This window comes from Canis aureus, chromosome 21 (genome assembly GCF_053574225.1).
Source record: "Canis aureus isolate CA01 chromosome 21, VMU_Caureus_v.1.0, whole genome shotgun sequence".
In the NCBI taxonomy this organism is placed as follows: domain Eukaryota; kingdom Metazoa; phylum Chordata; class Mammalia; order Carnivora; family Canidae; genus Canis; species Canis aureus.
This window is the reverse complement of record NC_135631.1, coordinates 46,386,377-46,399,716: the sequence shown is the minus strand read 5'-3', so window position 1 is coordinate 46,399,716 and position 13,340 is coordinate 46,386,377. Positions and strand designations below refer to the sequence as shown.

The following is a 13,340-nucleotide window of genomic DNA, read 5'->3' as shown; positions in this document are numbered from 1 at the left end:
AGAGGAGACCCCATCTGAGGCCAGACGATGGACAAGCTGGGAGGGGTTCAGGAATTGGGCCTGGCGGAGGAAAAAAATATATATATCCTGGAGACTCCAGGTGTCCCGGCCAGCTGAGTGAACCAGGGGATTGGTAGGATGACTCAGTTTTCAGGGGAAAAAAAGATCAATCAAAATGTGGTAATCCTGACTTCTTGTGCACAGGGTCACAGGAAAACCAATGTGGTGGTTTGATGAGAGAATGTTAGTGGGGCCGGCCTGGTCTGAGCGCAGCCCAACCACTCACCTGCTGAGGGACCCTGATTAATTTACTGAACCTTCTTTGCATTTGTAAAATAAAGAGGTTAATAGCACCGGCCTCATAGGTCGCTGGGAGGTTTACATGAGTTAATATGTGTAAAGCCCCTAGAATAATCTGCAGCACACAGAAAGCACGATCTAAATTTCTTCTACTGATTTGTCGGGTATATTCATCATTACAGGTAACTGGGGTTTCACCTGGGCCCCTCTCCCTCTTTCCCAGTCCGCCTCCCCTCCCCGCGTGCCCTTGGCCCTGGTGCAAGCAGTCTCCTCCCTCACTTATAACCCCGCCCTCAGCCCTTGGGCAGTTTACCAACCCCTGCCTGGATCTTCTCCACCCTCCTTTTCAGAGAAACCAATCATCCACATCCAACAGCCAGCAGCAGATCATCCTGCGAAGCCTGAGCGGCTGTCGTGGGGGACGTGGGGAGGCAGCCAGTGGAGCCTTTTCCTGCCCTTCCGCTAGCTCGTGGGGCCCGGGCTGGGTACCACGCCATCCGGTGGGCACAGGGCATATAACGCTTCCTTCAGTCTTTCCACCCTGTTGGGTGATACCCCGGTGGTTTCATAGCAGAAGTAGCTGAGGCCAAGAGAGATTAGGAATCTCGAGCACCAAGATCATACAGCCAGAGTCATGGGGTCAAGGGCAGGAAAGCAGGCCCGGGAGTGGGGGGTGGGGCGCATGGTTCCTAGCCAGAGCTTTTGCTTTCCACTACAGCACCTGCCCTTCAACTCCTTAGTCATTGTTTGGAAATCTTTTTTTTTTTTTTTCCTAAAGGTTTTATTCATTTATTCATGAGAGACACAGAGAGAGAGGCAGAGACACAGGCAAAGGGAAAAGCAGGCTCCTCGCAGGGATCCCGATGTGGGACTCGATCCGGGGACCCCGGGGTCACGCCCTGAGCCAAAGGCAGACGCTCACCCACTTAGCCACTGTTAGGACATCTCGAAAGGCATATGCACAGCTCTAGGGACGGGAGAGAAGGGGAGAGATGAGGCTTAGTTCTAGAAGGACCTCGGATGAGTTTTTCCTCCCCGGCTGCTTGAAGCTCGGCCACCATCATGAATGACACAGTAACTATCCAGACCAGGAAGTTCATGACCAACCCACTACTTCAGCAGAAACAGATGGTTATTGATGTTCTTCATCCCAGGAAGGCAACAGTACCTAAGACTGTTCGGGAAAAACTAGCCAAAATGTACAAGACCACACCAGATGTCATATTTGTATTTGGATTCAGAACCCATTTTGGTGGTGGCAAGACAACTGGCTTTGGCATGATTTATGATTCCTTGGATTATGCAAAGAAAAAATGAACCCAAACATAGACTTGCAAGACATGGCCTGTATGAGAAGAAAAAGACTTCAAGAAAACAGCCACAAAGAGCGCAAAAACAGAATGAAGAAAGTCAGGGGGACTGCAAAAGCCAATGTTGGTGCTGGCAAAAAAGAAGTGAGCTGGAGATTGGACAACAGAGGAAGTAAAGATTCTGCAGTGGCTTTATCTGTGGTGATTGTGCAGATTTTTCATGAGAGGCTTAATAAACTAAGAACGTTAATGTGAAAAAAAAAAATAGAAGGACCTCGGATGAGAGAACAGAAAGCTCAAGAGGTGTCCAGAGGAGCATGCCCATTAGCTGTCCTGCTTCCATTGCTTCCTGTCCCCTCACCCCCAGTTTTGGCCTTGGTCAAGAGCCACCAAGCTCAAACCGCGCAAAAACAATTGTCCAACACAACAGGGAGGGCAGGTGGCTCATCGCAAACCCCTAGAAGGGGTACGGTCATCATCTTCATTTCACATGTGAGCCAACTGAGGCAGAGTGGGTCAGTAAGGCCTGACTCGGCCTCCCCATTTCCCAACCGGGTGTCCCCTCTAGATTACAGGTCTTGGAACTCTCTAAAGAATTTTCTTAGCCAATGAGGAGGAACTACAGAAACCGCACAGAAAATACTTTGAGTATTCTGAGGGACCGTTTTCTCAATCATCCCGGGATGCGACATAACTGATCCTGGGCTGGATCCTTAGCAGCAAAAGTCATTCTTGCTTTTTTGGTACATACACAGAAACACAAAGAACAACGTACAGAACAGCGACACTAGCTGAAACCCTGTTTGCACACCACCCACCTGCAACAATTAGCCACAGTTTGTAGTTTTGTTTCATCTCTTCCCTGAGACCCCTGTGAAATTTCACCTGTAAATACTTGAGTACACATCTGTCACTGGAAAGGATCTTTTAAAACGTCGTTGCTCTGCCATTATTGCATCTAATGAACGTAATAATAAATTAGTAGCATCTAAACAAATAAACTGATATTCATAATAAATTAATAACAGGAAATATTCCGACCATATTTAAATTTCCTTGGTTATCTCAAAAGTGGCTTTTTATAAGTTTATGTGGCTAGCTTAGCCACAAGTACAGGCAAAAGATTTGGTTTTGATGAACATGTCTGTCCTCCCCGCCTGCCTTCCTTCCTTCATGCAACAAATACCAATTGACTGCCTACCATGTGCCAGGTGCTACTCAGGGCTGTTAAAAGCCGCAGGTCCTGTCCTCAAGGACTGATGGGTCACCTGCCCCCTTCGCTGCCCCCTCTTGCACTCCCACCCCCAGATCCCACCTAAGAACTTTTTTTAGGAGTTGAGCCCAAAGCAGAAACTCCAGTTACCAGATTGTTGAATCTCAGGATCTTTGGATAACTTCTAGTACAATGTTTCTCAAAGCACTTTCTCCAGCTATATTCATTCTTGGGTTATGAATATAGTGAATATATTCACTATTAAGAATATAGCTATAGGGGAACCTGAGTGGCTCAGTCGGTTAAGCATCTGCCTTTAGCTCAGGTCATAATCCCAGGTTCTGGGATCCAGCCCCAGTAGGGCTCCCTGCTCAGCAGGGAGTCTGCTTCTCCCTCTGCTCCTTCCCCTGCTCATATTCTCTCTCAAATAAATAAATAAAATCTGTAAAAAAGGAAGATAGCTATATAGAATGAAGCTAAGAATGTTCAGGCTGGGAGCACACTACCTCAAGAAATCAAAGGCGATCTATGAAACTTTCAGTTATGTATTATTACTAAAATATATGTTTTGGGGAGATCCCTGAGTGGCTCAGCGGTTTAGCGCCTGCCTTTGGCCCAGGGCATGATCCTGGAGTCCGGGATCGAGTCCCACATCGAGTTCCCTGCATGGAGCCTGCTTCTCCCTCTGCCTGTGTCTCTGTCTCTCTCTGTCTCTCTCTGTCTCTCTCTCTCTCTCTCTCTCTGTGTTTCTCATGAATAAATAAATAAAATATAAAAAAAATATATGTTTTGTCTTTATCGCCAATAAAATGATTCCACTAAGAGAAAATCACAAATGCAGGGGGATTGTTTCAGTTTGACATTAGGGCCAACATTTCTTAAAATGAGGTCTATAGATCCAGGGGCGAGGGGTGCATATTTGGGGAAGACCATGTATTCTCCAGTTTGAGAAACCAACACAAAAATGGGTCCCAAAGCTGGATTTATGTTAGTCTTCTGAGGATTTCTGTAAAAATACACATGCTAGGCTCTATCCTACTAAATCAGACCTACTAAATCAGAATTTCTACAAGTGAGGCCAAGGAATCTGAATTTTAAGATGCCCTCCCTGCGATCTGATAATTGGCTATTTTGAGAACCGATGATCAAGGACTCTCTTTCCTTCTCCCCATCAATTAATGCTTAAATCCATTCTACAATTTCTTGAGAAATACTCATCTTGTGTTAGCTTGACTCCCCCAGTGAGGGACAGATTATTTCCTTCTGAGTCAACCCATTTGGGTTTTTTTTTAAAGATTTTTATTTATTTATTTATTTACTTTTTAAAGGTTTGTAATTATTTATTCATGAGAGACACAAAGAGAGAGAGGCACAGATGCAGGCAGAGAGAGAAACAGGCTCCTTGCAGGGAGCCCGACGTGGGACTCAATCCCGGGACTCCAGGATCATACTTTGGGCTGAAGGCAGGCACTTAACCGCTGAGCCACCCAGGCGTCCCAACCCATTCTGTTGTAGTCACTATTGTTGTTGATAATTTTTTTATATTGAGCTGAACTCCCTTCCCTCAAGTTTTACTGAAGGATCAGCCTGGTGATACAGAGAACACATTTAGATCGGAACTTGTGAAATTATTATTAAACAATAATATGTGCATAATAACCTTCTTAAGACCTCCTATCTCCTAAAAGGCTGGTAATTCTTCAAAAAGAGATTTTTTTGACATAAAATCCCAGACTCAACATACTATGTCCTATATATAGATACTGGGACTGATTCTTATAGGCTTTATTTAATCATAATGACTCATAAACTGTGATCTGGCTGGACTACTAGGAAGTATCCATTATTTTCTTTAAGAAATTTTGGGGGAAAAATCTGTAAAAATATATGTACAAGGATTGGGTTTGAGGAATGGAATTTGTTAAGGAAGGAAGCTTTTATATTTTTCCTCATGATGAGTCTTTCTGTTTGTTTGTTTGGATACCATTAGTTGATTCTAAAGGACAGCCATGGGCACCTGGGTGGCTCAGTGGTTGAGCAGCTGCCTTTGGCTCAGGTCATGATCCCAGGTCCTGGGACTGAGTCCCACACCAGGCTCCCCACGGGGAGCCTGCTTCTCCCTCTGCCTATGTCTCTGTGTCTCTCATGACTAAATGAATATAATCTTTTAAAAATAAAAATACAAAATAAAGGAGAGCCATGAGAATTATTTACATGATGAAAGATTTCACGACTCCCCTGGAATGGGCAGCTTCACTTGATGCCATTTCGATGATTTATTTCAGTCTCCATACTTTCCAAGAATATCACCATCTCTAAATAAGAAATAATCCTTGTCATCTAGAATTACTTTGGTGCCTCCATATTCTGGGAAAAGAACTTTATCTCCAACTTTCATGCTTTCTGGTTAAATCTCTCTACCCTTCCCTTTAGAGCCCAACCCAGTGGCTACTACTGTTGATTGTGATGCTTTCCTTGAGATTTTCCCGGAAGTATAATGCCTCCTTTTGGTTACAGCTTTGGCTGCACTCCTTTCAACTCAAACCTGGTCAAAGAGGGAAAAAGGAACTTTCTGTCCTGCCATGACTCCAGCCTCTGCAGTTTGTACTCTGCTCTGGAGCTGCCAGGTCAAGGAGACCCATAGTCTGACCCTCGGACCATGTGAATATGGGGGGAAAAAAGTCTCATGATGAGTCTTGTGCTTTTATCTTTAAATTCTTGAAATTTTTCCAGTATTGTTTTCTTCCTACTGTCCCTCATCCTTCCCTCACTTCCTTCCTGCTTCTCTGGTGCTTGTCAACATGTGTTTAGTCTTTTTCCTATGGACCAAGGAAAGGCTGGAGGAGGAGAGCCAGTTTGGATTTGCTACAGCAATCTAGGACCCAATCGACAGAGGATAGGGTAGGGGCAATGGGGGTGGTGGTGAGGAGAACAGACAGAAAAGAGAGTCATGGAGGGACACATGCCAGGACAGAATCACCAAGTGGATACAGGGGCTCAGGAGGTGGAGGAGGGAAGATTCACTCCAAGATTTGGAGGCAAGCGGGGAGCAATTGGCAGAAATGGTAAGATCTAAAGGAGCAGCCCCAGAGGAGATAATAAAGTTGGACATACTGGCTTCGAGAACTGGTAGAGACTGTTTAATAGGCTCTTGTAATGTAGTGCTGGAATTTAGGACCAAGGTTAGGACAGGGGAAAAAGCCGTAAGTAAGCCCAGGTACCAAACCTCAAAGACTGAAATTGAAGGCATCAGTGACAAGGTCGGAGACAGAGGTAATCTTTCTTAGAACTTCTAGAACAAGAAGAGAGAGCCCATGCCTAGTGATCCCTGTTCAGTAATCCTTTGTTTATAATCTTTTTTTTTAAATTTTTATTTATTTATGATAGAGAGAGAGAGAGAGAGAGAGGCAGAGACACAGGCAGAGGGAGAAGCAGGCTCCATGCACTGGGAGCCCGATGTGGGATTCGATCCCGGGTCTCCAGGATCCCGCCCTGGGCCAAAGGCAGGCGCCAAACAGCTGCACCACCCAGGGATCCCATGCTTATAGTCTTATAACACCAATGTCTCAGGGTCAAATGCCCTTCTAGTTAAAGTTTTCCTGATTTTTTTTTTTTGCTACATTTTCTACATGGGTTTTTATCTTAGATTTTTAGAAGAAATTTTACTTTCCCTCAGGATTGATAAAGTTTTACTTTCTTTAGGTGATTTTTTTTACCATAGCCATTTTCTGTCCGAACTATGCTAAGTTGTTTAGTTTGTCCTACAGCAACTTCTTTGTTTCTATAACTCTTGTTTAAAAAAATCATGGTAAAGTGTACATACCATAAAATTTACCATCTTTTTTTAAAAGAAAGATTTTATTTATTTATTCATGAGAGACACAGAGAGAGGCAGAGACACAGGCAGAGGGAGAAGCAGGCTCCCTGCGGGGAGCCCAAGGTGGGACTCGATCCCAGGACCCCAGGATCATGCCCTGAGCCTAAGGCGGATGCTTAACCACTGGGCCACCCAGATGACCCTAGAATTTACCATCTTAATCATTTAAAAATGTACATTTCAGTGGCCTTAGGTTCATCCATATTATTTGTGCAGCCGCCACCACCATCCATCCTTAGAACTGCTTTCATCTTGCAAAACTGAAACCTATTCCTCTTAAACACTCCATATTATCCCCTCCCACAGCCCCTGGAAAACCACCATTCTACTTTCTATGAACTTGACTACTTTAGGCACCTCATTTAAGTGGACTCACAAGGTATTTGTCCTCATGTGACCGACTCATTTCACTCAACACAATGTCCTCAAGGTTTATCCATGTTGTAGCATGTGTCAGACTTTCCTTCTTTTTTTTTTTTTTTTCTTAAGGTTGAGTAACATTTCGTTGTAGGGATATGACACACTGTGTTTGTTCATTTAGGGGTCAATGGATACTTGTGCTGTTTCCACTTTTTGGCCATTGTAAACAATGTTGCTACCGACATGGGTGTATAAATCCCTCTTCAAGATGCTGGGGTATATACTCTTCAATTACTCAATACTTCTTTAGTTATTTGGGGTAGATACTGGATCATATGGTAAATCTAGGTGCTCCTTGCAGGGGGTGGGGGTTGGGTGGGCGCACTGCTGTACTATTTTCTGTAGTGGCTGAACCACTCTCACCAACAGTGCACAAGAATTCCAATTTCTTCACATCCTCACTGACACTTGTTATTTTGTTTGTTTACTTTTTAAATAGTAGCCATCCTAATACGTGTGAGGTGACATCTCATTGTGGTTTTGATGTGCACTTCCCTAATGATTCTTGATGTTGAGCATCTTTTCATGTATCTATTGGCCGTTCTTCCTAAGAGAAATTTCCAGTTAAGTTTTATTTCCAGTTAAGTTTTTTATTTATTTACATGTTTTTAAAGATTTTGTTTATTTATTTGAGAGAGACAGAGAGTGAGCACAAGTAGGGGGAGCAGGAGAGGGAGAAGCAGGCTCCCTACTGAGCAGGGAGCCTGACTTGGGGCTCCATCCCAGGACCCCAGGATCATGACCTGAGCCAAAGGCAGATGCAGGGCAACCCCGGTGGCACAGCGGTTTAGCGCCCCCTGCAGCCCAGGGCGTGATCCTGGAAACCCGGGATCGAGTCCCACGTTGGACTCCCTGCATGTAGCCTGCTTCTCCCTCTGCCTGTGTCTCTGCCTCTCTCTGTGTGTGTCTCTATGAATAAATAAAAACAAACAAACAAACAAACAAAAACAAAGGCAGATGCATAACTGACTGAGCCACCCAGGAGCCCCTTAGCTCATTTTTGAATCAAATTATTTGCTTTTCTGTTGCTAAGTTGTCCATGTAATTCTTGATGGTTGTGTTTCTCTGGTAATTTCTGTCCCTCTCTTCCTTCTTTTTAGTTTTTCATACTCGGCAGGGTGAGGTTCCTTTGAACTCTGTTGTGTAGTTTCAGTGTTTATTTAGGCATGAAAACAACTTAAACAATAAAAATAGAGGAAAACAAAAGAAATGCAGTAGCTTCTAACTGGAATCTGGTGAATTATTACATATTTCACAAGCAAGTCTTATGAAAAGGAATCATTTGACTCATGTAAGCTGAAAAGTATAGGGGAAGATCTAACTAATTTAAAGCTTAGGGCAGGGTTCCAACAAAGTCACCCGGATCCACCTCCTGGCTCTCCTTCCTCTGGGTCTATTCCATTCTGAGACAGCCTTTCTCAGTGTGGTTTTAACACGGTTGCCAATGGCAACTCTCTTCTTTTTCCTCCTCCTCTTCCACCACTTCCTCCTCCCCCTCCCGGGCTTTTTCTTCAGTATACTTTATTTTGAACTAATTACAGGTTTACAGAAGGTTTATGAGAATAGTAAAGAATCCCTTTCTATCTTCTGCAAAGGAAAACTCACTTCCTGTGTCTCATCAGAGATAGTATCAGATCCCACATGTCAGGGCTCAGTAGGCGAGATTGTGTCTCTGTTTCCAGGTATCAACCACAATCCACCTGTTTATGACCAACCAGCTATAAATCAAAGGTTCCCATGATCCCCTTCTTGAGATTTTTTTTTATTTTTATTTATTTATGATAGTCACAGAGAGAGAGAGAGGCAGAGACACAGGCGGAGGGAGAAGCAGGCTCCATGCACCGGGAGCCCCACGTGGGATTCGATCCCGGGTCTCCAGGATCGCGCCCTGGGCCAAAGGCAGGTGCCAAACTGCTGCGCCACCCAGGGATCTCTCTTCTTGAGCTTAATGACCTTGTTGGAGTCACTCTCTCAGAACTCAGAGAAACATTTGCTTCTATTTACTAGTTTAGGATAAAGGATATTATAGAGGATTTAAGCAAATAGTTGGATGAAGAGGTATGTAGGATGAGGTCTGGAGGGGTCCCAAGGATAAGTGCTTCTGTCCCTGTGGAACTAGAACAGTTCCCACTATGTGGATGCTTTCACCAATGCTGAAGCTCATCAAACCTTGTTGTTCAAGAGGTTGTGTTTTTTTTAAAGATTTTATTTACTTATCATGAGATATACACACAGAGAGGCAGAGACATAGGCAGAGGGAGAAGCAGGCTCCATGCGGGGGAGCCCGATGTGGGACTCGATCCCAGGACCTTGGGATCACGCCTTGAGCCTAAGGCAGATGCTCAACCACTGAGCCACCCAGGTGCCTGGACAATTTTTATAGAGCTTAATCTTCCACCCCTTCACCTTTCCAGAGGTTGGTGGGAGTGGCTGAAATTTCCAACCCTCTAATTACATGATCTTTCTGGTGACTAGCTCCATCCTGAGGCTAACCATGGGGCCCAACATATGTCATCTCATTAGCATAAACTCGTATGCTCCACGGGGGGCCTGTCACAAGTGACAAAATGCCAAGAGTTTTAGTAACTCTGTTCCAGAAACCACAGGCAAAGACCACATATATCTCTTCTTATACCACACCCTTTAACCAGGGTCCTCTGTTGCTAACTTTTTATCCCATTTGCTTTACCCTGTTCTTCAGTATATTATCTCTGTGTATGACTATATGTGTATAATGTAATTTTTCCTGAACCAGGCGCAAAGGAGTTACAGATGTGATGACCCTTTATGTCAATATACTTTAGTGCATATTACCTAAAAATAAGGATATCGACCACAATACAGTTATCAAAATACAGGTATTAATGTTGATGTGGGTGGCTCAGTTGGTTAAGCATCTGCCTTCAGCTCAGGTCATGATCCCAGAGTCCTGGGATCAAGTCCCATATCAGGCTCCCTGCTCCGCAGGAAAATAAATAAATTTCTCACTGTCAAATAAATAATAATAAAGTCTTAAAAAGAAAATAAAGTTGATACAGTACCAGCTTATCCACACACCTTATTCCAATTTTCGCTAATTGTCCCCGGTAACGTCTTTTATGGGAAAAGAAAACCACAGATGATAAAATTGCATTCTGTTGTCAGCCTCTCCAGATGTTGCTGAATTCACCTCTGTGAGGCTGTAACATTTTGCATTCCCACCAGCAACGCATGGTAGCAGTAGCTCTGTCCCTATGCACATCTTCTGAGAGAGTCCAGTAAGGTCCAGGTCACTGGCCAATTTTTTTTGAATTGAGTCTTTTATGCCCTTTTGGTCCAATTTGGGCCACGTGTTCTTTCCTGAACCAATTACTGTTGTCAGGGGAAATAGAAGGTGCTGGTTCTCTTAGCCTGGGGCGCACACCTTGTCCTGGGAGCCCACAGCTGGATTCAGGTTCACAGGCAGCACTGGGTTCAGACTCGGGAGAGGGCTGGTTTTCCACAGCAGAATTAGAATACTGTTTCTACAGATTTGAACAGGAAGAAAGCACCAGAAACAAACAAGGAATACCCGATGCATGCTCCTCTTGATGGGTGCCCGACATTCACATGTACCAAAACAGCAAATGCCTACTGTGTGTGGCAAAAGTGAGAGAGACTAAAACCAGAACATAGGTAGGCCCTCACCTAATTTTTCATTTTCATGCAGTAAATATTTTACGATCTCTTCTTTTATTCATAGCACCACTTATTCTGAGAGATATTTTGGTCTGTCTAATTTTATTTTTCAATTGAACTCTCTAGGTAGCAGCAGGAAGTTGCATACTTATCCTACTTTTGCAAAGTATGTACTAAAAAATAAGTCTGTCCTCAAAATAATTTCACTAAATGTTACTCAAGTAGATAAATGGAAGTTCAATTTTTGCTCTGGTTGTTCCAACCTATGGGAGATTGTAATCTGTCTAAAAGAACTTGGGTACTATTTTCCTCCCAATTTCTCCAACAAACAAACTTTCATTGTTAGTATGTTTATTTTTCTGCCTTTTCAAATGACAGAGAATTTTCATCTTGCACAGAAACTAAAGGGTTTCTTGGTGCAGGGTCATGATTTGTGGCCGGTTCACATTTCTTCTCATTCTTGTTTTTCTGTGGATTGTAAAGCTTCTAAATGATCAATTGCCATCATGAGAGCCCTCAGATGGGTTGTGTTCCCCTGGGGCAGTCTCTTCAAGCCCAGAGGCATTAACCCTCCCAGATATATCTGTGCCAGGACAAACTGATCTCTTGTTTTACATTCAAAGAGTATTTTGGGAAAATATTTTCTGAACCTAAGTGCTTAGTGTACTTTGAAGAACATACATTTTATTCTTATAGTCATCAAATCTCAAAAAGTCCTACCATTCCTTGATGTAGGAATGTACTCGTTTTTATTTTCCACTCAATGGAGCCCAGAAGTACCTTTAAAACAAAGAATCCAATTTAAACCAGCCTCTCTCACTTCTTAATCAACAATTAGACAAATATGAAACAGAGGAAACCCAATGATGGTCTGCCTGCATCTTTTCCTTCAAGTGGATCTGAAGGAGAAAAATGCAGGGGAGTGTTTTGAGGAGGTGCTGGAGGACGTAGGAAAGGGACATGAATGAGCCCTTGGAGATGGAAACAGGACACTTGGGTCATAAGGTGGCTGTGTAGCCATGGCCAAGCCACATATATTTTCTGGAGGTTAGAGGATGATACATATAAAAAAAAAAAACCCACAAAAAAACAAGAACTTCAGAATTTAATACCAAAGCCATAATTTGCCCAAAAGTGACAAGGTGTATCTTCCTGAAAAAAACCACCATAACTTTGTGATCTCATAATTCAGATTGCCCAGATAGATGTTACTTGTATAATTTTCCCTAACATAATGATAAAATCTGTCCTTTCAGAGGGATACTTTTATTCTATTTGAGAGTGGAAGGGTGATTCCGGTGACCATGCTCTCTTCACCCAACACAAGGTCAACTTGAGGCCATTTCTTAATATGGAAGATAAGCCCTAGGGAAAGAAAGGAAAGGCAGATAGATGATCTATTCCTTTAAAAACAACTGATCTGACTGATTGAAGGGGCATGGGAAGATCAGTTGAGGCTCTTGAGTGATGCTGGAAATTTCTTATCCCAAATTAAACAGCAATTATGTCTTGGAACCCATTTTGGGGGCCTATATTCTATTTTCTGTAAAATTGGATTAAAATGAGGAAGAATTTTGAAATAAAAGAGAACCAGAATGGGACAAAATAGTCCCAAAAACCTCTTTAAAATAAAACAAGTGGTTAAAATCAATTTCTAGGATGCCAACTGGCAACTCTGGATATTCTCTTTACATGCCAGAGGAATTGTTTTGATAAACATCCACCATGTCTGAAGGCTTTGTCTCCAGGTCTTAATTGAAAAATTATCCCACAATGTATGTTCTTTATTTTTTAAGGCAAACTGTATCTCAACTTTTCTCTGTTACCATCACTGAGTCTAGACACTTAAAAATAATAATAATAAAAAGAAATGACACTTAACTGACCCCTGTCCCTCCAAAAATAAAATAATTTAATCACCAGGAAATGCCCTGGGAGGGATTCTTATTAGACCATATTTATTCATTTATTTAAATGTTGATGAAGAGCATCTGGGCAGGTGGTAATGAACCAAAACAAAGGCTCTGATCTCATGAAGCTGGATTCTAACGAGGAGACACCTACAATAAACAAATAAATATATAACATCAGCTGAAGATGAGTGCTACCAAGAAAAAGAAAACATCATATATGGTTGCGAAAAGCAGGTGTGGGAGGGGGAATGACATGTGTTTTATTTAAGTAGGGCGGTCCAGGAAGAGGTGGCATTTGAGCAGAGAGCTGAATGAAGCGAGGGAGGGAAAAGTGAGGTTATTTAGAGTAAGAGTCTGCAATTTTTGTCCGTGAGGGGACAGACAGTAACCTGTTTTTGGCTTTGCAGGCCATCCGGTCTCCACTGCAACTGTCTGACTTCACCCTTGGCGCTAGAAAGCAGCCAACGGACAACGTGAATGAGCGGGTGAGGCCATGCTCCACTAAGCCCGTAGTTATGGATGGCAAAATGTAAATTTCATGTATTTTTCATGTGTCACAAAATATTAGTTTTCTTTCTTTCTAACCATTTAAATATATATATATATATATAAACCATTGTTGGTTCAGAGGCCATACAAAAATAAGCCAT

The 13,340-nt window shown here is 42.9% G+C and overlaps 2 pseudogenes; one reads left to right on the top strand and one right to left on the bottom strand.

Moving 5' to 3' along the window:
• The first annotated feature begins 1,331 nt into the window (after window positions 1-1,331).
• LOC144293488 (small ribosomal subunit protein eS24 pseudogene) lies at window positions 1,332-1,869 on the top strand (annotated as a pseudogene).
• Window positions 1,870-5,104: 3,235 nt separating this feature from the next.
• LOC144293487 (10 kDa heat shock protein, mitochondrial pseudogene) lies at window positions 5,105-5,407 on the bottom strand (annotated as a pseudogene).
• Between the last annotated feature and the right edge of the window lie 7,933 nt (window positions 5,408-13,340).